This window comes from Acomys minous (assembly GCF_964271855.1).
Source record: "Acomys minous genome assembly, chromosome: 4".
NCBI classification, from domain to species: Eukaryota; Metazoa; Chordata; class Mammalia; order Rodentia; family Muridae; genus Acomys; species Acomys minous.
The window spans coordinates 52,747,696-52,769,849 of record NC_140486.1 but is presented as its reverse complement, the minus strand read 5'-3'; the positions used below and the strand labels follow the sequence as shown (position 1 = coordinate 52,769,849).

Here is a 22,154-nt window from a genome sequence, read left to right as displayed (position 1 = left end):
CAAACAAACAAATGCGAACAGGAGAGGTGTCAGCACGTCACGTTATTCTGTGCTTCTGAGGGGCTGGGAAGACAACATAATGACCTCTGAGATAAGCACTATCACTGCTCTACCTCAATTGTCTGCTGAAAAGTCATGTGCCCTCAAGATAAAAATAAAATGCATTGACACCTCGAAGAATCCTAACTGAGCTCCATAACTTAACTGATACTCACTGGTCTAAAGTGATTTATTTGAAGACTAATGGCTAAATCCAAGGAAAAAACCATTTTTTTTTTCAATGCTTAAAGAGTTGGAGATGAGATCAGGTATGAATCACTTGAAAAAATGAATGCATGGTCCCTTTGGAACCGGCCCACTGCCTGGAGTTAGACTGAGTATGAGGCCAACTTCCCCAGGTGTCAGACTGATAGGAATGAATTGTTGCATGTTGTAACAGACACAAGGAAGTTCATTCTCTGATGTGCTTTACCTTAATTAGAAGATTACTATTCAAGTAGAATTTCCTAAAAGCCATGAGAAAATTCTAAGTGCCCATTTGGAAAATTGAACCACCAATGCCAATATTACAATCATAATAGTCATAGCATAGTGGGCAAATGAATCATCATCTGTGAGAATGGGGAAAGCAGGGTGTAAGGAAGCACTGACCTTTGATAAACAAAGGAGAAACCGTGAGAGAACTTCACAGAAGTAATAGGAAAAAACAAAACAAAACAAAAACAAAAAAACAACAGCAGCAGCTCAGGGAGGCACAGAGAAAGGCACAACCTAGATCGATTCTGCATTTAGCACAGCTGGTTCCTGTGGCCTTCACTTCATGACGTTTTCCACAGAATATTCAAAAACCCAGGGGAAGCTGGGCATGGTGGCACACACTTTTAATCCCAGCACTCAGGAAGCATAGGAAGACAGACTGATGTGAGTTCAAGGCCAGCCTGATCTACAAGTTAGTCTAGGACAGCCAAGGCTACACAGAGAAACTCTGTATTGAAAAACCAGAAGAAAAAAAAAAGAAAAAAGAAAAAAGAAAGAAAGAAAGAAAGAAACCCAGGGGAACTTCCCCTGAACTTCACTTATTAAATTAGAAATGGACTAGACTGACCTGTTCAAAGGTCAAGTCTAATACCTGGTTGGAGTTCTCTACTGTCTGATCGTGATGGGTGGATTGGGGCCCAGGAAGGTATGTTCAAACTATTGCACTAACCAAGGACAATACAAGTAGTAAATATCAACCCCCTACTCTGATCTACCCAATGGACAGGACATTCTCTACAGTTATGTGGAGATCAGGGACTGACTCTAACATCAACTCTGGTGCTCCATATTTGACCACCTCCCGTTGGTGGGGAGGCCTGGTGGCACTCAAAGAAAGAATAAGCAGGCTACCAAGATGAGACTTGGTAGCCTATGACCATATAATGGGGGAGGAGATGCCCCTTGGTCTTAGACCTAGGGGAGGGGAATAGGGTGAAAACAGGAGGGAGGGAGGAATGGGAGGATACAAGTGATAGGATAACAATTGAGTTGTAATCTGAATAAATTAATAAAATTAAAATTAAAAGATAAATCCTATCTGATTATTATCTACAGAAAAAAAAAAAAAGCCTGTGGCTTCACCATGATGGTTTCTCTTCCACACCCCTTATGGACAGCAAGACTAGGCAGAACCAATAAAAAACATGAAAACCTTGTTGTTGTTGTTGTTGTTGTTGTTCTGAAAGCTTCTTTCATTAATTTCTGATACCCAAAGACAAGCAATCACATAAGAATCCTGTCTCAATGCCGCATTACTTTTTCCACTTTTGCAGCCTTCATTCTTGCCTCCACAGTGGAGTACTCATAACTGTAAGCTCAAGATCTCCCATATTTTTTAAAATCTTTTCTGACCTTTGAACTTTATTTGATGGACTATAAAATATAGGATCCATCACTGAGGGAAGCCAAGGCAGGAACTCAAGGCAGAAACCTGGACCACGGGGACGGAAACAAAAATCACAGAGGAATGCTGCCTACAGCCTTGCCCTGGCTTGCGCAGCATCCTTTTTTCTACAACCCGAGTGTTGGGTTTCATTGCAGCATTTTTATACAAGTCATTATAATTTGTTCTTCCTTGACTTCCTGCTGGTCATCCTGACCAACTTGTCCCCGCCTTTCTTATTTTTCTCTTTCTTCTCCATAAATAGTGCTACTTGATTCTTTCATGCCACATATACTCCTTCACCCTCTCACCTCCTCGACTCATTTTAGATTTTATCACTGCCAACTTTACATATCTGGGAAGAAGGACCCTCAAATACGGAATTGTTTCCATGACACTGATGTGTAGACAACTCTGTGGAGGGATTTTTACCTTTAAAAAATATTATTGTTGTTGTTGCTGTTGCTGTTTTATCTTCATGTATGCCTATGTACCACTATATAGTGCCTGCAGAGGCCAGGAGAGAGTGTCAGATCACCTGAGCCTGGAGTTTCACAGGCTTCTGATCTGCCATATGAGCTTATATGGTAAATTAAACCCAGGTCCTCTAGAAGAACAGCCAGTGCTCTTAACCAATGAAACATCTCTCTAGAGTCACATGGGAATTTTATCTTTCTTTCCTTCTTTCTTTCTCTTTTTCTTTCTTTCTTTCTTCTTGTGCTACTGGTTTTTTATATTACATTTATATTATTACACACAAATAAAATACATACAGCAAAAAGAACTATGAAACAATCAGGAATTATATAAATGTTACATTCATAGTATTTTGGCTATTTATATTTGGCAACCTTGAGGAAAACATCTTTCCTATCTTGGTGAGTCTAAAATTCTGAATGTAAATCAATATCTATAATATCTTATCTCTCTCAACTTAAAACATCTATCTAGATCTAAAAACATCTTAACCCCTAAACAACTAAGCTTAATTGTAAAGCTAAAGTAGCTGGTCTTCAACCCTGTCAGAGACTTGAGAAGGAATAAAATTAATTAATTGAATAAACAGGAAGTGCAGATTAGCAGCTTCCAAAGTGTGTGTGTGTGGGGGGGAAGGACAGAGAAAGTTTGTTGCCTGAACAGTTACCCAAAGCTCTCTATAACATTGGAGCATCATCTTCAGCCCTGTGGCCCAGTATAACTGACAGATATACTGTAAGGTAGAAACTATTGAGGATTTGCTTACCCTGTCTTGGCAGAGATTGGCTGTTGACTGCCTGTATCCAAGCTTGCCCACATTGATACACTGGTGTATAATTCAAATGTAAGATTATTCTTCACACACATTAAATATATTTCTACTCTATTATGAGGTATTGTACCCATACAACTCAAGTAGAATACAAGGTTTACTTCCAATACTTTGAAAGTGCTATTACATGCTGTTTAGGATAAGTAAGTTATACAAGTTAATTGTTAGTTGATGAAATTATGGTCATGTTATTTACTAGTCTATTTATATTACAAGGATATACATCCTAGGTTTAACATATAGATATGATTCTATAGATAGATAAGGTAAAATAGTTAGATAATGTCTTCAAAAACCTCAGAGGCCTACAGGATATGGCATTTAAAGATTTTTTTTATTATTTTAAAGATTTATTGACAATAAGACAGGTTAACTCCTGGCAACACCCAGCCTACCTCAAAGAAGATGATAAGCATCAAAGAACCTCCTTATGGAGATGGCTTCAAATGTGGCAAACCAGCCACTGGGCAAAATGTCCTTGTTTTGACCACAGACAGAATTCTGCCTAAAAAATAGGAATTTTCTTAATTGCTAACTGATGGAGGAGAGTTCAGCCCACTGTGAGCGATGCTGTCCTTGTGCAGATGGTCCTGGGTTGTATAAGGAAGGGAGCTGAGCAAGCAAAGAGAAAAACCCTGTAAGCAGCATTCTTCTGTGGTTTCTGCTTCAGTTTTTGCCTCCGTGTTTCTGCCTTGCCTTCCCTCAATGATGAGCTGGCTATAAAGTGTGATACTGAATAAATATCTTTCCTCCCCAAGTTGCTTTTGGTCAGAGTGTTTATCACAACAAAAAGTAAACTTAAAAAAAAAATCTCTTCCTCCCCATTCATAGCCTCCCTTCTGTTTCAGGTCTTATGTAAATATAACACTTCGTAAGAGGAAAAATTCAATATTTTGATTGGCTTATTTCATTTAACACAGTGATCTCTAGTCCCACCCAATTTTAGTCTTCTTTGTGGCTGAATGGAAATACTTTGTGTCATATTGAAGCATCTCATTAACATTCAATGTAGGTGGCATCCTCATTATATTTTTCCCTTGGCTTCTACAATGATACAATCTCCTGTTTCTTTCTATTGTAATTTATATTGTCACATTTTCTCTTCTAGATTCTAATCATTAGAAAACCTACTAGAAATTCTTTTTACCATGAAAACTGTCCCTACGTAATCACATCATCCAATGAGTTTTTATCTTATTTTATTTCAATTTATTTATTTACTTAATGTATTCTGTTTGCATGTATGTCTGGATGTCAAAAGAGGGCATCAGAGACCACTATAGATGGTGGTGAGCCACAATGGTTACTGGTAGTTGAACTCATGACCTCTAAAAGAGCAGCCAGGGCTCACAACCACTGAGCCATCTCTCCAGCCCCATCTTGTGAGTTTTAAATACTTTATATACAATGAAAACTTGGTACATCCCCTAAAACTTCCCTCTTAAAATTAAAAAAGAATTTCAGTCTTAAAACTGATGAGCCAGAGCTCCTGATTTCTTCCTTATTTAGTAAAAGGTTAACTCAGCAGGTGTGAGAAGCAACCCTGTGTATTACAAGATAAACAGTACCCTGCCTTCCTGTAATCTGAGGAGCTGAAATCTGACCTGTGTCTTTGTGAAGCTGGGAAGTGAGTATCAGTTTGAATTTGGAGGGTTGCACAGGCACGGGTTGAGCACTGTCCATTGAAGTCCAGCCATAAAGAGCTGACTGTCAAGGACTGGAGGAGGGTCAATACTCATATGGGCACTCAAGGTTGCTAAGAGAATTACACACTGCCCATGTGAACTCACTGGAAAAGGACAAAGGGAAGTGTATACTACTTCCTTTCAGACCCAGCCCTCTTTATCTTTCTCTCCCCCCAAATCTCAAGTCTTTCATAATAATAAACAACAACTATTGGTATAATAGAATCTTTTTCTAGGTCCTTTAAATAAATACAACTTAAGAATTATCTTTAGGGACCTGCCCTCACCTGTAAATTTACTTTTCTCACATCAGTAACTGCAAACACATTCACACACTTGTCGAAATCAAAACCCATTAACATGCTCTGGGCTATCCTTTTCCTCATGGCATCCGATTACTCATTCACCAAACCCGCAGTGCCCAAACTCTGAACTTCATCTTAAATCTAAGTGCTTCTCTCCACCTCAGGTAATACAATACAAATAATAACCCTCCTTGCCCTAGACCACTGTAGTGGCTTTCTAATGACCCTACATACGGCATTCTACAAGTATTCCACATATATCACGGAGAATGACTACTTAAAGACTAAAATCCCACTGCTTACTAGGTCAACCAGTACTCTGTTATCTTGTCGGTCCTAGTTAACCAGCCATTGTTTACATGCAGAATGATTAGACATCTGGCTTAAAAAAAAAATCCATCCAATACTCTAAAGTTTCCTTTATTTTTCTAAATTAATATCTTCTTTCTTATGTTCTCATTTCTCTTGAGGGTAACATTAATATTCTTCAGTTCTAAGACTTAGAAGTTTATAGTCTTAACTTCTCTTCATGAGTCACGTGCTTGGGAGGAAATAGTTTGTTCCAAACTATTCAAATGGTTCAAATTAAGCTTTTGTTCGTTCGTTTGTTTAATGAAAGGACTACTGTCAGTGGTATCGAGGGGCCAAAGGAGCAAACGATAGCAATGAATCTTGAGACAAACAACAACAGGAAGCCGCTGGTAACTCTAAGGAGGAAGGATGAGAGAACGTCATTTAGATGAGATGCTGAACTGCGGAGCAGGCCCAGGCCACAGCCACCGTGGTTGTAGGGGAAAGCAGCCATCACCAGCACACACACCCAAGTTAAAAGGAAAGGTAAAAAGCACCCACCTTTATCTCCGGCCACCATCCAGTCTATTGTTCCTCCTACAGTGTGAGAGATGAAAGGGAAGCTCACAAAGGTGGCCTTCAAGAGGAGCATAGTCAGAAAAGGGGCACCAGAGTTCGTGTGAGAGTCAGATCTCACTCTCCACTCAACAGTGGAGAATATCATGTTCGTCGGCTAGGTCTTGGTAGGGGTTCGAAGTTTACTGCCTATATTCTCCTTGGCTGGTGTCTTAGTTTGAGGAGGACCCCAGGACCCAGATCCGCTTGTCATAAAGTTCTTCTTGTAGGTTTCCAGGACCCTGTGGGTCCTACTATTTCCCCATTTGCCCATGCTACTCTCACCTAAAGTCTCAATAGGATGTCCTCTCCTCTGACCCACTTTCCTGGTAAGTAAAGTTTTTCATGGGACTGTTGAGTGGAGAGTGAGATCTGACTCTCACACGAACTCTGGTGCCCCTTTTCTGACCACGTCCCCTGGATGGGGAGGCCTGGCGGCACTCAGAGGAGGGATAGCAAGTTACCAAGAAGAGAATCGATAATCTAAGAGCATATATAGGGGGAGGAGGTCTCCGTCAATCACAGACATAGGGGAGGGGAGAAGGGGGGAAGTGGGAGGGAGGGAGGAATAGGAGGATACAAGGGAACGGCTAACAATTGAGATGTAATATGAATAAATTAATTAAAAAATGAAAAAAAAAAGAGGAGCATAGTGCAGAAGAAGGGGAATATGGCAGAAACTCCTGTGTCTTGGCCCCTCTTCCTCACTCCCAGTATTAGTCTTCCATCATTCATAAAATAAGGTTAAGATTTTAAATATTCTTTCTAAAATAAAGCAAGTCCCCACTTTGCATTTTGATCCCATAGTCCTCTATGAGCCAGATCACCTCACTTTAAGTCATGAGTGTGAGTCTTTCCATGGAGGGAAAAAAAACCTAAAGTACACACAAATCTTACTTTAATTTCCTTAAGGTATACCTTTATTTATGTCACTCTCTGTGTCACATGATTTTTTTTTCTGTTTTTCTCAATATGGTCTTTACTGGAATCTAAAAATCTCACCTCCATGTGATTTTCTATTTTACATTCTGCTAAGAAGGTAGTAGATGCTATTAAAGAACAGGGAGTGCCAAGGAAGTCTATAATTATAAAAGTGATCAGAGCAGGCCACAGTAGGGCATAGATAACATCAGAACAAAGATTTCAAAGGCATAACCACGTGACACAAAGCATTTGTAATAGAAGGACCAGCGAGTATCAGGACACTAAGGCGAATAAATGTCTGGCAAGTTTGAGAACTAGCAAGAAAGACAAGCATGGCTAGTGTGTCACTGAGATAGAACAGGATGGGTGACAGTGGAGTCAGAACATAATGCAGTCAGCACCAACGATGGCCACAGGCCCTCACCAGAAGCTTTTACCCTAACCAAACAGGCTGCCGCCTACATTTCCCCTCATGCATGTAGATATTCCTGTTTTCATAGCTTTCCTTGCTGCTCTTCCTTTTCCTGGAAAAAAAGTGCCCTGTTGGGGGGGTGACTTTACAAAATAAAACAAACACAAAGCAAAACCAAAGAACCAAACAAAAAACCAAGTATGGGATTATATCCCCCTTCCTTTGTAAGATCTTCCATTAACTTCTGAGGTGTGTGGTGATTTTTCACTCTTAAATCACGTGTGTTGACACAAAGGAAATCTATCATTTAAATATCCCCATAACTTGTTTTTTTTTTTTTTAAGATCATACTCCACACTGAATATGAGGGCAGTAACTATGTTCACTGATGAGTTTGAGCTCACCGAACAGTGCTATTTGTGGAACTGGGAGACAGTTCCTTTGATAGAATACTTACTGGGCAAGCACCAGGCCCTATGTTTCATCCCCAGAACTCATGTAAAAAGCAAAAAGCATAAAATAAAATAAAATAAAATAAAATAAAATAAAATAAAATAAAATAAAATAAAATAAAATAAAATAAAATAAAAAGCCAAGAGTGATAAAATGTACCTGTAACCCTAGCACTGGGGAGCCAGAAGCAGGTGAATCCCAGGGATGCAAAGGCCACTGGCTAACCCATTCAGGTAGCACTGAGAACCCCTGTTTCTATAAGCAAGCTTGACAGCACCTGAGGAATGCACATCTGGCCTCCACATGCACGTGCATGAGCATCCACAGGAGCACTCGAACATCCGCACACGAGACTTTGGATTGGTAAAGAACTTTAATCTTGAAACATTAGCTGCTATTTCACTGCACTGCCGGTATCAGATGAAAAAACTCATCGAATAACAGTGACGGAGTAGAAGGCACTTTGCATCTTTTAGGCAACCAATAATCAACATTTGTTACTCACCTTCTAGAAGCACTTTTTGCTACTAATGTTTAGACATGTAGCTTAGATGTGGTAAAGACAAACATTTTTTCATCACCCAAAGTATCTTTTAGATATGAGTGATTTGGCCAATGGATGGCAATCTGTTCCTCTCCGTCATTACATATCTAAGTCACTCAAGTCCTTCTCAGTCACGTGCTGTCTTAGTACATAGCTTGTATCTAATTTGCTCTTTTCTCATTTGGTTCCACAAGTTTATCTCATGTCCTTTCAACTATACAGAAAACTTGGGGCAAATTTTTTTTATTTCTTTTCAACTTGTATGCACCTTTGCTAGCATTTTAAACCCACAAGTATTGCAAATGGATATGTTAAAAAGGGCAATATTCTTTGTCTCGGCTCTGTCTACTGGCTTTTCTGCTAAGGAAGGGTCATTCCAGGAACACTGAGGAATAATTCAGGTAACTGACTTTAGTCAACTTGCTGTTTGAGCCAGAGCTAGTGCTTTGCCATGCAAATCCTTGCAAGAACTGGCAGGTCTCAGGCTCTACCTGAAGCAACGCTCGGTCCTGCCTTCAGCAAACTGGTAGAAGTGAGAATAGTCACACGTTTCTTATCTTTACCTCAAATCTTTTGGAAGGCAGGAGGAAAAAAAGTGCCAAGATATTTAGTAAGACACAAAATCAATACTATGCATAAAGTAAAAATTTTCCTCTCCTCAGACCTTTGGCATGACCTCACATTTTCAGATTACAAAATAAAAGGAGATGGGTGTGGTGGCTTGCATCTGTATTTGCAGTACTTGGTAGGCAGAGGCAAGAGGATTGCTGTGAGTTTCAGGCATTCAAAGCGAGTGTAGATTACAACCTAAGATGCTGTTTCAAAACAAAACCAAAACCAAAAACATAAGAGGGGGTGGCTTATAACTGAGCAATCTTGAAACTGAGAGCAAGAGTAGTAGCCATCTTAGAAACACTGACCTTCAAGGAAGAGGCAGAGGCAGACGCCACCGTGGCTCACAAGTGCCCCTCCCATACCAGGCAGTGTCTGTCTCTTCACAGATAATGCAAAGGATGAAGCAACTGCTTAGTAGGATTCGAAGAGGCAACTTTGTTAAGAGATGCTCATTAAACAGATTGCTCACAGTATCCGTTGAACCCACAGAAGCCTGCAGTTTAAACACTAGCATTCAGATCACTCTACTTTCCTAAAGTGTAGCTTTACCGGAAATTCACTCTGGTACATATTTATGAATCTTGTTGTGTAAAAGGTCTACAGGCAGTCATTTATGCTGTGATGCTATGTGAATTGTTGTTACCACGTTTGGCTTCTTTTCTGTTTTGTTTTGGTCATTTTTGTTTTGTTTTGTTTTGTTTTGAGATTGAGACTGACCTGTAAAACTCTCCTTCATCTGTATAGAACTTAACTATGAAAGCTATAAGGAACAATCTTCTCTTCAAACAGTGCTGGTTTTGTTAGTGTTGTAAGTTAGTATTTTAGTAACTTCCTCTGTACATTGTTCTGTGAATTTTCTCCGCTCGCCTCACTTTCTTGCTCATTTTTTAAAATACCTCACAAAGTGAAATACTTCATAGAGATTTAAACTAGTGAGCCTAGACTGCGTCGCTCATCTTGTTTTAGAATGTGAGTGCTTTACTGCTGCAGAGGAGCCTTTGGCACCCAAACCGAGCAAGTGTTGGCTAAGTTAAGTCCATCAAAGTCTTCTCAAAATTGGAATGTGCAGGGCAGAGCAACAGGGCAGCATAAAGCCCCTCAATTAACTCCCATTAGAAATGCCAATTTGAGCCTCTTCCCACAGTTTCTTTATCTATTCTTCAACTGAGGGACATTTAAGTTGTTTCCAGGTTCTGGCTATTATGAATAAGGCCGCTATGAACATGGTTGAGCATATGCCCTTGTTGTGTAGTGGAACATCTTCTGGGTATATTCCAAGGAGTGGAGTAGCTGGGTCTTGAGGAAGCCCTATTTCTAGTTTTCTGAGATAGAGCCAAATAGATTTCCAAAGTGATTGTACAAGTTTGCATTCCTACCAGCAATGAAGAAGTGTTCCCCTTTCTCCACATCCTTGCCAGCATGGGCTGTCACTTGAGTTTTTTAATCTTAGCCATTCTGATGGGTGTAAGATGGAATCTTGGAGTGATTTTGATTTGCATTTCTCTGATGACTAAAGACGTTGAGCATTTCTTTAAGTGTTTCTCAGCCATTAGATATTCCTCTGTTGAAAATTCTCTGTTTAATTCTGAGCCCCATTTCAAAATTGGCTTGTTTGGTTTTGTGGTGTTTAATTTCTTGAGTTCTTTATATATTTTGGATATTAGACCTTTGTCAGATGTAGGGCTACTACTCAGCTATTAAAAACAAGGAAATTTGTTGAGGCTTGCTGTGTGACCTACTAAGAAGAACATTATGACGGGCGGATCAGGGTCCAAGGGTCCTGCTCGAAGTATGGCACCAGTCAAGGACAGTACATACAGTAAACTTCGAACCCCTACCCAGATCTAGCCAATGGGCAGGACATTCTCCACAGTTGAGTGGAGAGTGGGGACTGACTTTTACATGAACTCTGATGCCCCATATTTGACCACGTCCCCTGGAAGGGGAGGCCTGGTGGCACTCAGAGGAAGGATAGCAACCTACCAAGAAGAGACTTGATACCCTATAAGCATATACAGGGGGAGGAGGTCCCTCTCAGTCACAGTCATAGGAGAGGGGAGTAGAGGGAAAGTGGGAGGGAGGGAGGAATGGGAGGATATAAGGGATGGGATAACTATTGAGATGTAATATGAATGAATTAATAAATTCTATTCAATACAAAAAATTAAAAACTAAAAACAGGGAAATTCAGAAATTTGTTGACAAATGGATGGAACTAGAAATGATCATACTGAGTGAGTTAATCCAGAAGCAGAAAGACTCACATGGTATATACTCACTTATAATTGGACACTAGCCCAAGAGGCATGTCCCATGAAAGTCTTTACTTACCAGGAGATTGTGATAGATGTGAGGACATCGTAAGGGGACTCTAGGTGAGAGAAGTATGGGAGGATGGGGAAATAGAAGGATCCAGAGGGTCCTAGAAACCAACAAGAAGAACATCAGGATGTACAGATCTGGGCCCAGGGGTTCTGCTCAAACTACTGCACCAACCAAGGACAATACATGCAGGAAACATTGAACCCCTACTCAGATCTACCAAATGGACAGGAAATTCTCCACAGCTGAGTGGAGAGTGGGGACTGACTTTAACATGAACTCTGGTGCCCTATATTTGACCACTTCCCCTTGGTGGGGAGGCCTGGTGGTGTTCAAAGAAAGGATAAACAGGCTATCAAGATAAGACTTGATAGCCTATGACCATATAGTTGGGGAGGAAGTTCCCCTCAGTCATAGACCTAGGAGAGGGGAGTAGGATGAAAGCAGGAGGGAGGGAGGATCAGGAGGATACAAGTGATGGGATAACAGTTGAGATGTAATCTGAGTAAATTAACTAAATAAAAAAGTTTAATGATGATAATAAATTACTCTGATTTTTTTCTTAAAACCAACCAACCAACCAACCAAACAAACAAACAAACAAAAAAACCAGGGCAAGAAGTCTAGAGTATAGTCAAGCTTGTAGCAATGATAATAAGTAAAAAGACATTGGAAAATGTAGGAACAGAAATTTCACATTACCCACATCTCCCTTCCCCAATCAGGTCAGCATAGTACCAGATACCATATGTATAAGGAAAAGAAATGCAAGTGTAGGACATTACCTTGCCTCATAGTACTGGGCCTGACACTGCAAAGATGTCACTGGGTGTATCCCATGGATCTAGATTCCTTGGCTTGCACCAGTGGACTGTGATCTCAGACCTATCCTGCCTCCAGGCAGAAACTCAAACCTCAACAAAATGAAGTCAACCTGCCTGCATCACTACAGCCTTAGGCTGTATTAAAACCTTAGTAGCCAGAGACTTTCAACCACACCCCAAGACTGTGTCAACATCAGCAGCTACAGGATTCTATCTCAGCATTTTTTTTCCCATCTACGGGAAGCCCAGGCTTAAGACAACCCTACTACCATCATGGCCTTCACAGTCTAGGCCCAAAGAAGTATCAGAGAGCTTACCTGGACTATCTGGATAGGCTTACTGTTGAAAAGTTCTCCCACATAAAGGGAGAAATAGACTGCAAACCAATAATGCTAGACTTTAATAGCATTACCATGAGCAATAGCCAGATAGTCAACAAGAAAGCATCAGCTATAACTATAATTTCAGCTGACTAAACCTAACAGGCATTCATAGGACATTCCACTCAGTGGCTCAAAAGTAAACAATGTTCTTGACTACACTTAGAACATTCTCTAGAATAGGCCTCAGAACAAGTTTTATCAAATACGGCAAGATTGAGCCCATATCAGTTTTATTTTCTAATCAAAATAATGAAAGATTAGAAATGTATCAATGGAGAAACTTAAAGAGAAATTTGGTTTCTGGAGACATACAAGAAATGGAAACACAGTATGTCAAATCTTCGGGATTCAGCAGAAGAAATTCTGAGAGGCAAGCTTATGGAAATGGTTTTTTTTTTTAATTAAAAAAAGAAACATCAAGTATCACTACATTTCAGTTTAAGACATTAAAACAAGAGTAAAGTAAGTACAAAGTTGGCAGAAAAAAGAAACTAAGGATCCTGTGGTGTAGCTTGTCTACTGGTTGGCATATGTTGAATCACTCTTGTAACTCTGGGATACATCTCCCTTGGTCATGGTGAATAAACCTTTTCAAGTGAAAGTTCGGTTTTTAACATTTATTATCTATTAATTAATGTACTTAACATGTGTGTTTGATCAGGAGGGAGGGGTGGCAGGCCACCTCAGGATAAATGTGAAGGTCGGAGGATAATTTGTGAAAGTTAGTGATCTCCTTCCACCATGTGGGTTCTGTGGGTCATCAGGCTTGGTGTCAAGCACCTTTACGTGATGAGCCACCTTGTTGGACCAGTGTTGTTGGGTTTAATTTTCTACGTCTTCAGGTTTTTCTGTGTTTATTAGGGATATTGGAGTGTAGTTTTTATTCTCTCTCTCTCTCTCTCTCTCTCTCTCTCTCTCTCTCTCTCTCTCTCTCTCTCTCCTCTTCTGCTCTCCCCTTCCTTTTCTCAGTACCATCTACCCCTTCATTGATTGCTCCCTTGTCTAGTTTTGGTGTCAGGACACTGTTTGCCTCATGAATTATTTTGAAGCATTTCATTCTTTTCAGTTTTCTTAGGCATTTCACGAGAATTACTGTATCAGTTTTGTTTGTTTTTGTTTTGTTTTGGTACAAGTTGGCAGAAAAGCAATCTGATCCCTAGATTATTTCATTTTGTGTTGTTTCGCAGGTGACCCCTGACTAGGGACTCACTGCCCAGCTCATTATTCTGTTCAGATTTTTCCATTTTATAATTTGACTTTGGTAAGTTTCATATATTAAAGAGTTTTTATCTGAGTTTTCTTGTTTATATCTTTTTAATACAACAATTCATTCTTTGTTCCACTTAATTTATTCTCCTCTGGTCCTCTGCCAGAGTGATGCCTCTCCCCTAGCCCCCTCACAGCCTATTGTAGTCTGGTGGGAGAGCAGGCCCTGAGGGCATGAGAGCTGGAGAGCTAGCCCTGTCTATCCCTGGCTGTAGCACTCAGGAGAGCTACAGGAAGGAGAAACCTCTGGGAAACACAGTGGAGATGGCCTTGATGACAAAGGTACTAGTGAGACAGCCTCAAGGGTTTGAGAGTGGAGAGAGACATCCCAGCCCATTGCAGGCTGCAGCACTTGGGAGAGGGAGCCCCACATGTTGATGGGGCGGCACAGTGGATATGGCTTTGGAGGCACGGATGGAGGTGAGCTGGACCCAAGAGCATGAGAGCATGGGAGCTGGCTGACTCCTGCCAATGGTGGCACTGGGTGCCTTAGCTGGAGAAGAACTGGGAAGGTGGCCCTGGTGGTGCGGATAAGGAAGAGCCTATGTGCTCACCAGCTCAGCTACCACCCAAGCCCAGATCCAGTGCACTGACTTGGCCCACCCTCAAATCTATATTATCTGTGAATGGTTGGGACATGAGAAGGAGACAGTTCTGCTAATCAAAACCTACAGGATTTCCTCAAAGTAGGGCAACAACAAGATAGCTGGGAGAAGTCCTGATGAGAATCCAGTATTGATGGTACCACAGAAGCCAGAGATCTCAAACCAGACCAATGACTCATTGCAATGAGCATTTGCAAGTGAAGATTGTGTGGACAGAGGGATATACTTTGGGACACACTGTGACATACTACACCCTCCAAGATGAGAGGTTTTCTATGCATTAGCTTGTTTCAAGTTCATATAAGTCTAGGCCGCACAACTGACCCCTTGTCAACTTGACACACAAATACACCACTATTAAACCACAATCTTTCCTATCTCTTTTCCTCCCCCAAATCACACATTAATAAAGACATCACAGTATAAAACATTTTACAAACTTAAAAAGTCCCACAGCCCTATAAACTTTTAAAACTTCTCTTTAAAAAAAGTATCCAGTCTCTTAAAACCCAAATTCTTTGTAAAACTCCAAAAATATCTTTTTTTCAAAGTTCAAAATCTTTCAACTGTGGGATTCATTAAAATCAAAAATAAATTAAATACTTTCTTACTTCAAAAGGGAAGAACCATGGCACCATCACGATCAAATAAAAGCAAAGCCGAATTCCAACTTTACAAATAGTTCAGTATCCAATGTCTGGGGCTCACTTGTGTCTTCTGGGATTCTTGAAGGGGTTTGGGCCACATCTCCGGCTCCACCCTCTGCAACACACACAGCTTGTCTTCCAGCCTCCAACTGAATCCACTGCTGTTCTTGGTGGTCATCCCATGATGGTGGCATCTCCAAAATGCTGAGGTCTCCTGCTGCAACAAGGTCGCAATTTAGCAATACCTTCTCCTGAGTTCTCTTCAGGGACTCCAGCCCTGCCACACGGTGACAAACTGCAGCCGCTTTCCATGACCTCTTCATGCCTTCAGACCCAGTACCACCTGGTGACTCTTACACTACCAAGTTTGGCTGCCAGCATGAGATACAACATCCTCAGCCAGCTCTAGAACACAGTTTGTGTGTGTTGACCCTGAGGAACCACTTCTCAGAAGACTTCACTGAGACTGACTCCCCCATCATGGCTCGTTGTTCAGCCCCAGCTGACCAGTATAGATTGTCCTGGCAAAGCAAAGGTTTTACTTGTGTGGTTCTGGTCTCTTGTTAATCACAGCTTCAGCTAACCAGAGCCACAGTCTTCACCCAAATAAGCAAGCAACTCTGACAGAGTCACTAAGGAACTCTCAACTTCCCTCTGGAGCTCCACAAGCCAGGCCTCCACCATCTGCCTGACTCTCAACATTCTTATTTTCCATGCTCCCACAGAACAGCTAAGCTTTGAACACTTGACAGTTTCCCCAGGCCAAAGTTCCAAAGTCCCTTCCACATGTTCCCATAAATGACATGGTCAGGCCTGTCACAGCAATAACCCCACGCCTGATACCAATTTCTGCCTTAGTTAGGGTTTCTATTTCTGTGATGAAACACTATGTTCAAAAGCAACTTGGGGAGGAACGTGTTTACCTGGCTTATGATTTCACATCACTGTTTATCATTGAAGAGAGTCAGAACAGGAACTTAAATAGGCAGGAACCTAGAGACCAGGGCTAATGCAGTGGCCATGTAGTTTACTGGATTGCTACTCATGGCTTGCCCAGAACTAACTAGTCCAAGAGTGAATTCCACTCACAATGGTCTGGGCTCTCCCATGTCAATCAATAATTAAGAAAATGCCCTGCAGGCTTGCTTACAGCCCCTCTCATGGAGGCATTTTCTTAACTGACGTTCCTTCCTCTCTGATGACTATAACTTGTGTCAAGTTGACATAAAACTAATCAGCACAGAAACATAAAGGAGAACACTAAGCCTCTAAAAATAACGAATTTTCAGCAACACAAATCAACCCAGATTTTGTGAAATAAGATAGGTAGAGAAAGGTAAATGCTGCACTGTTTCAGTCATGTGTGACATCTTTTTTAAAAACTCATCTCAGAGAGAGTATAAAGAAGCAGAAGATGAGGTGACTGAAGAATGTGGAAACTGAGAAAATGTTGGACAAAGTATAGAAAACTACAGCCAGATAGAAAAGACAAGTCCAAAATATCTACTGTACTGCATGGCAAATGCAGTTGGTGATGACATATCCTTGAAAAGGCTAAGAGAGTGAGTTAGGGTTCTCACTCCCAAAATGATGCCTATTTGGTATAAAGCTTATGACAATAGCTAAATTTAGCCATTATAATGCATATCAGAACAACATGGGTATAGCAAGTTCATGAAGCTCTCTCTGTCAATAGAGAAATTCAACTTATACTTAGAAAGTATGATGTAAATGTTACTAGTGAAAGTGTTTACAATATTATTGATTAATTTTCATAAAGTTATAAATATGTTTCCATAGGACTAAGCTTTGGGGAGGGGGCTTTTTGAGACAGGTTTTCTCTGTGTAACCCTGGCTTTGCTGGAACTTGCTCTGTAGACCAGTCTGACCTCGAATCATAAAGGCATGCCTGCTTCTGCCTCCTGAGTGCTGGAAATAAAGGCATGTGCCACCACTGCACAGCGATACTGCAGGCTTCATTTCATGTCTAACTGGTGGGGGTGGGGGTGGTGGTGGTGGTGGTGGTGGTGGTGGTGGTGATGGAGGAGGAGAACATGCTTGTTGTTGTATGATAAGCTCATAATAAATGGCTTGTGATTTTTTAAAAGCATCATGGGATTAGTTTCTATGTATGTTCATGCCTGCAAAACCATCATCACAACCCAAAGCTTCCAACACTTCACTGCCTGGACTCTCAGCTCTCCACCATCCTTGCCATTCCCTTTCTGGAAAATTCTGTCCTATCCTATAGGACAACTTTCATTCTTTAAATTTTTCTCTAAGAAAAATTATTCAGAATGTCTTTTTGTTTTTTTACTCCTTTAAAAATTCCATTCAACAAAATTCCTTATTCATTTATTTTGCTGTGTGGTATGTCACTGCAGGGAGTCTGTAAAAAATGTATTTTATGCCATTCAACTACTGTGCTATTAGTAGAAATTATTGAATCATTTCTATTTTTTGTTATTGCAGGCACAGCTGCTGTAACATTTGTAAAAAGAGAAATCCCCAAAACTTGGAACTGAAGAAGGCTTCATATCCTTTTTGGCAACAAAACAGTTGTGGCTAATGGCTCTGGTTCCAAACACAAGGAAGAAACTCCTCAGAGGTTACTTTAGCTTAGAAAGGAAAACAGAGTCAGAGAAGAAGCACATTCAAGCTCCAGAGCAACGGCTGCCTGCACTGTTTATATAAATAGCCCACCGATTGCCAACTACTCTTTTCCATCTAAGCTAGTTCCTTTTGGCTGTACTCATCTGAGACCAAAATATCATGAACCATCTCCACCACCACCAAAGCACCTTAAGCTACAACTGAAACATCTTTGAAGGAATGATTTTGGAATCTTTTGTGTTTTTTGTTATTACCCCCATGCAAAATCACACCAAGAATATATTATTGCTTTGAAAAATCCTGTTGCTTGCTAAAGAAAATAACAATAATCATTTGTGGCTACAAGGCAAGCAGCACACAGGTGGAGAACAAGGTGTACTTTGATCAGGATAAAAATGATCTGTTCTCTAGAAACCTACAAGAAGAGCATTATGATGGGCGGATCTGGGCCCAAGGGTCCTGCTCAAATTATGGCACCAGCCAAGGACTATACATGCAGTAAACACTGAATCCCAACCGAGATCTAGCCAATGGACAGGACATTCTCTACAGTTGGGAGGAGAGTGGGGACTGACTTTCACACAAACTCTAGCGCCCCATATTTGACCACGTCCCTTTGATGGGGAGACCTGGTGGCACTCAGAGGAAGGAAAGCAGGCTACCAAGAAGAGACTTGATACCCTATGAGTATTTACAGGGGGAGGAAGTCCCCCTCAGTCACAGTCATAGGGGAGGGGAGTAGGGGGAAAGCGGGAGGGAGGGAAGAATGGGAGGATACAAGGGATGGGATAACAGTTGAGATGTAATATGAATGAATTAATAAAAAGGAAAAAATGATCTGTTCTTCAATTTACTCTGCAAAAGCAAACTTAGACACAATCTACAGTTTCAAACCCTAGTTCTTAACATAAGAAAGTACCCAAGGTTTCATTGTATTTATAATAACATTCTTATCCTCTCTGGCTAAACTGGTTGATATCAGGATGTCTTTATAAACGAATAGAGTTACTCAGGTTTTATTGGAAGACTTGGGAGACATTATAAATAAGATAACCACTGCATGATTCCTTTACCTAAGAGTACACAGTCTGATGAACTAATGGCTGAGTAATAGTCTTACAAGATTAAATTCTAAGTGGCCAGTGGCCACTTAGCCAAAATATATCTACAGAGGCCATTTGTGAACAAGATTTACTCCAAGTCATCAGCCTTAGCATTTGACCTTTATTCTTTCCTACTAAGTGTCTGTGCTCAGCACTTGGCTTCTTGTCTCGTCATCAAAACCATGATAACTTTTCTAAAAGATAAATATTAATACCCTAGCCAAACACATGTACTCCGAAGAATTCAGAGAGCTAAGCATCAGTCAGGACTCATCTGTAAATACTGCAATCTCAGAGCACTTATGATCAAACAAGAGGCAAAAGGGCTAACAGAGAGAAGAGCACAGTAGTGTATTTATGGGGGAAAAAAACCATGAGATTAAAGTGAAAGACTTTTCCTGCACAACAATGACAACTTTTGGCTTCTGAGTAATTGTTACCCGGAAAATGCTTTCTCAAAAAACATGGACAAGTTTTTCTTCATTGAATAGAGAAGGAAACTGCAGACTCATGAAGTTAAGTGATTTGCCAGAATATTATGTAGTTACTAGGTATACACGGATATAAGTAAGTTTAGCGACATATCCAACCATTGGTCAGTTGTTTAATTTTATTCTTCAACCTGGGAACAAACTATAGGCATCTTCCTTGACTTCTGCTCTATGTCTCCCTTCTCATATATACTTATTTAATACTTTGGGATTTCAGATGTATCCAGAATGGGCTTACGAATCTACTCTGGCTATATAACTTTTCATCAATGTAGAAAAACATTGGTTAAAGGGAAATAATCTGAGGTTTAATCTTCCCCTCATCACCTGCCCTCACAAACATATGCAAGTATGTCAGATTCATTGCATTTCATGTGTCCGGACAAATTTTTTTTGTGAAGGAAGACACTGAAAGCTAGAACAGATGATTCAGCAGCAGTTACAGAGCTATGACCAGGATGAGTGGCTCCTAGATTCAGTTAGCTGGTCCTTCAAGGTCAGAAGTCTAGTTCCAACAAGAAGACAGCACTAGAGGTATCATTAGAGTTGCCATGATTGACTCATGTTCATCCTAGTTGACTGTGATAGTGCCTCTGACAATACAAACAAAAAAGTGTTAACAGATTGGTGTAAATAAATGGAAGAAATAAAGAATTCTCCATACATCTCCAGGCCTTGTGTTGAGGTAGGTTTCTCTGCCAAAGAAACAGATAGTTTACTCCAAGCATTTAGCTGACTGCTGTGAAGTCTTATTATATTGGGAAATTTTATCATTATTATCATGGTGAGAAGCATGACAGCACACAGGCAGATATGGTGCTGGAGAAGTAGAGAACAGGAAGAGAGAAAGTCTATGCTTAGAATAGGCTTTTGAAGCCTCAAACTCCACCCCTAATGACACACTTCCTCTAAAAAGGCCACACCTCCCAATCCTTTCAAATAGTGCCACTTCCTATGAGGCTATGAGGAAGGGGCATTTTCATTCAAACCAACATACAATGTACCATTTTATATACTTTCTATAAAATCCACATTTATGAATCCCTTGGAAGTATACACTTACAATATTTTGCAATCATCATCTGCCTATTTCCAGAACTTCTTATTGCCCCAAAGTGAAACTTATTTATAGGCCGTTTTAAGTATGGAATAGAGTCCATGTCTGATATTTTATATCTTGTTTTTGAGGAAACAATTGTCTTTATCAATAGAAAAAGTCTTCAATGGAGTAGTAAGAAGAGTTACTGAAGTCTAAGAGAACTCATTAGGAGACACATGGGCACACCTTGCATCCACTTGTAGGCCTGAAGGAAAGAGGAAGATGATAAAGAGGCCCTGGGGATAGACTCTTTGATGGTAGAGGAATGTAAAGAGATATTAGCCAGGATGGTGAGGCAGGAAGATAGCAGGATCGCATAATAGGCTAGCATTTTGATGCAATCTTCTGTCCTTCAAATCAGAGCCAAAGATAGTAAGTGAAGGAGCTCATGTGTTGAGTGCACAGAGGCCAAGCCTTGAGGACTTTGCTAGTTTCAGTGAGAATGGCCCTGTAGGCTCATAATTTTGAATGCTTGTTGACCAGGGAGTGGAACTGTTTAAAAGGAATACGAGGATTCAGGGGTGTGTGTGTGGCCTTGTTGGAGGATGAGTGTCACTGGAGGTGGCCTTTGAGGTTTCAAAAACTCATTCCAGGCTGTCTTCCTGCCTCCACTCTCCTCCAACTGATTAGGATTGTAGCTCTCAACTGCTTCTGGAGCACTATGCTTGCTGCCATGTTTCCCACCAAGCATGGGACCAAACCTCTGAAACTGTAAGCAAATCCCCAACTAAAACCCCCAACTAGAACACTGACTGAGACAGAGACACAGAAAGGAAAGAGAGGATGGCTTTGCTGAAGAAGCAGGGGCTGAGGCAGAATGAACACAACACGGGCATGTTTCCATGGGAATCTGGGCCTTGTTTTATACCAAATGTAAAAAAAGATAAAAAAAAAAAACATTTTCTTGAAATTATACAATTACAGATGCTATCTTCTCAGGTCGGACTAATAACACTTCTTAGAATGGGAAGGAACTAAAACCTGCTTCTTCTTTTTTTCTTTTTCTTTCTTTCTTTCTTTTTCTTTTTTTCCATTGCTTCCGGACAACTTTTTTGAAGTAATTTCGTATATGAAGACATGGTAACTTTTGGCCAACAATGGGAAACATTATTCCTGTTCACCTTTATGACTCTCCTCTCTGGACAAAGCACTTGCTTTTCCAAGAAGAAGTGGAAAGGAATGAATGTAGCAAAGGGTTTTCACAAAGAGAAGTTTCCAGTATAATGAGTGGGTTCACGATTTGCAACAGGCGGTTGGAAACATGATCTGAATCCAATGGTACTATACATCCCCAGGACTGGCCTCTTAACTTCCTGGGAAAGTGTGGACTGAAGTCCTTATTCTCCTAACAAGGACAAAGGTATCATTTGCCTCTTTCTGTGATGCTGTGTACCAGTCTGAGGACATCACTAATAACACTTCTTAGAATGGGAAGGAACTAAAACCTGCTAACCATTCCCCTTGCTCCTGCTTTTGAGGTTCTTTTATGACTTGTTTGTTTGTTTGTTTGTTTGTTTTTCAAGACAGGGTTTCTCTGTGTAGCCCTGGGTGTCCTAGAACTCACTTTGTAGACCAGGATGGCCTCGAACTCAAAGAGATTTCCTGCCTCTACTTTTGGAGGCTGGGATTGAAGGTGTGTGTCACCACACCCAACAACATACTGACCTTCTAAAAAGGAAGATTTTAAACACAGATCCATAATGTTAAAAATAAGAAATCAGTGACTC

General features: G+C 40.6%; 1 long non-coding RNA gene across 1 annotated transcript; it reads right to left on the bottom strand.

The window, feature by feature from the left end:
- Positions 1–5,681: 5,681 nt before the first annotated feature.
- Positions 5,682–12,542, bottom strand: LOC311596200. The gene is made up of 4 exons (XR_014778755.1): positions 12,182–12,542; positions 11,406–11,496; positions 6,073–6,108; positions 5,682–5,927 (listed from the first exon to the last, which is right to left on the bottom strand). It is a non-coding gene; the product is annotated as an uncharacterized lncRNA (long non-coding RNA).
- Between the last annotated feature and the right edge of the window lie 9,612 nt (positions 12,543–22,154).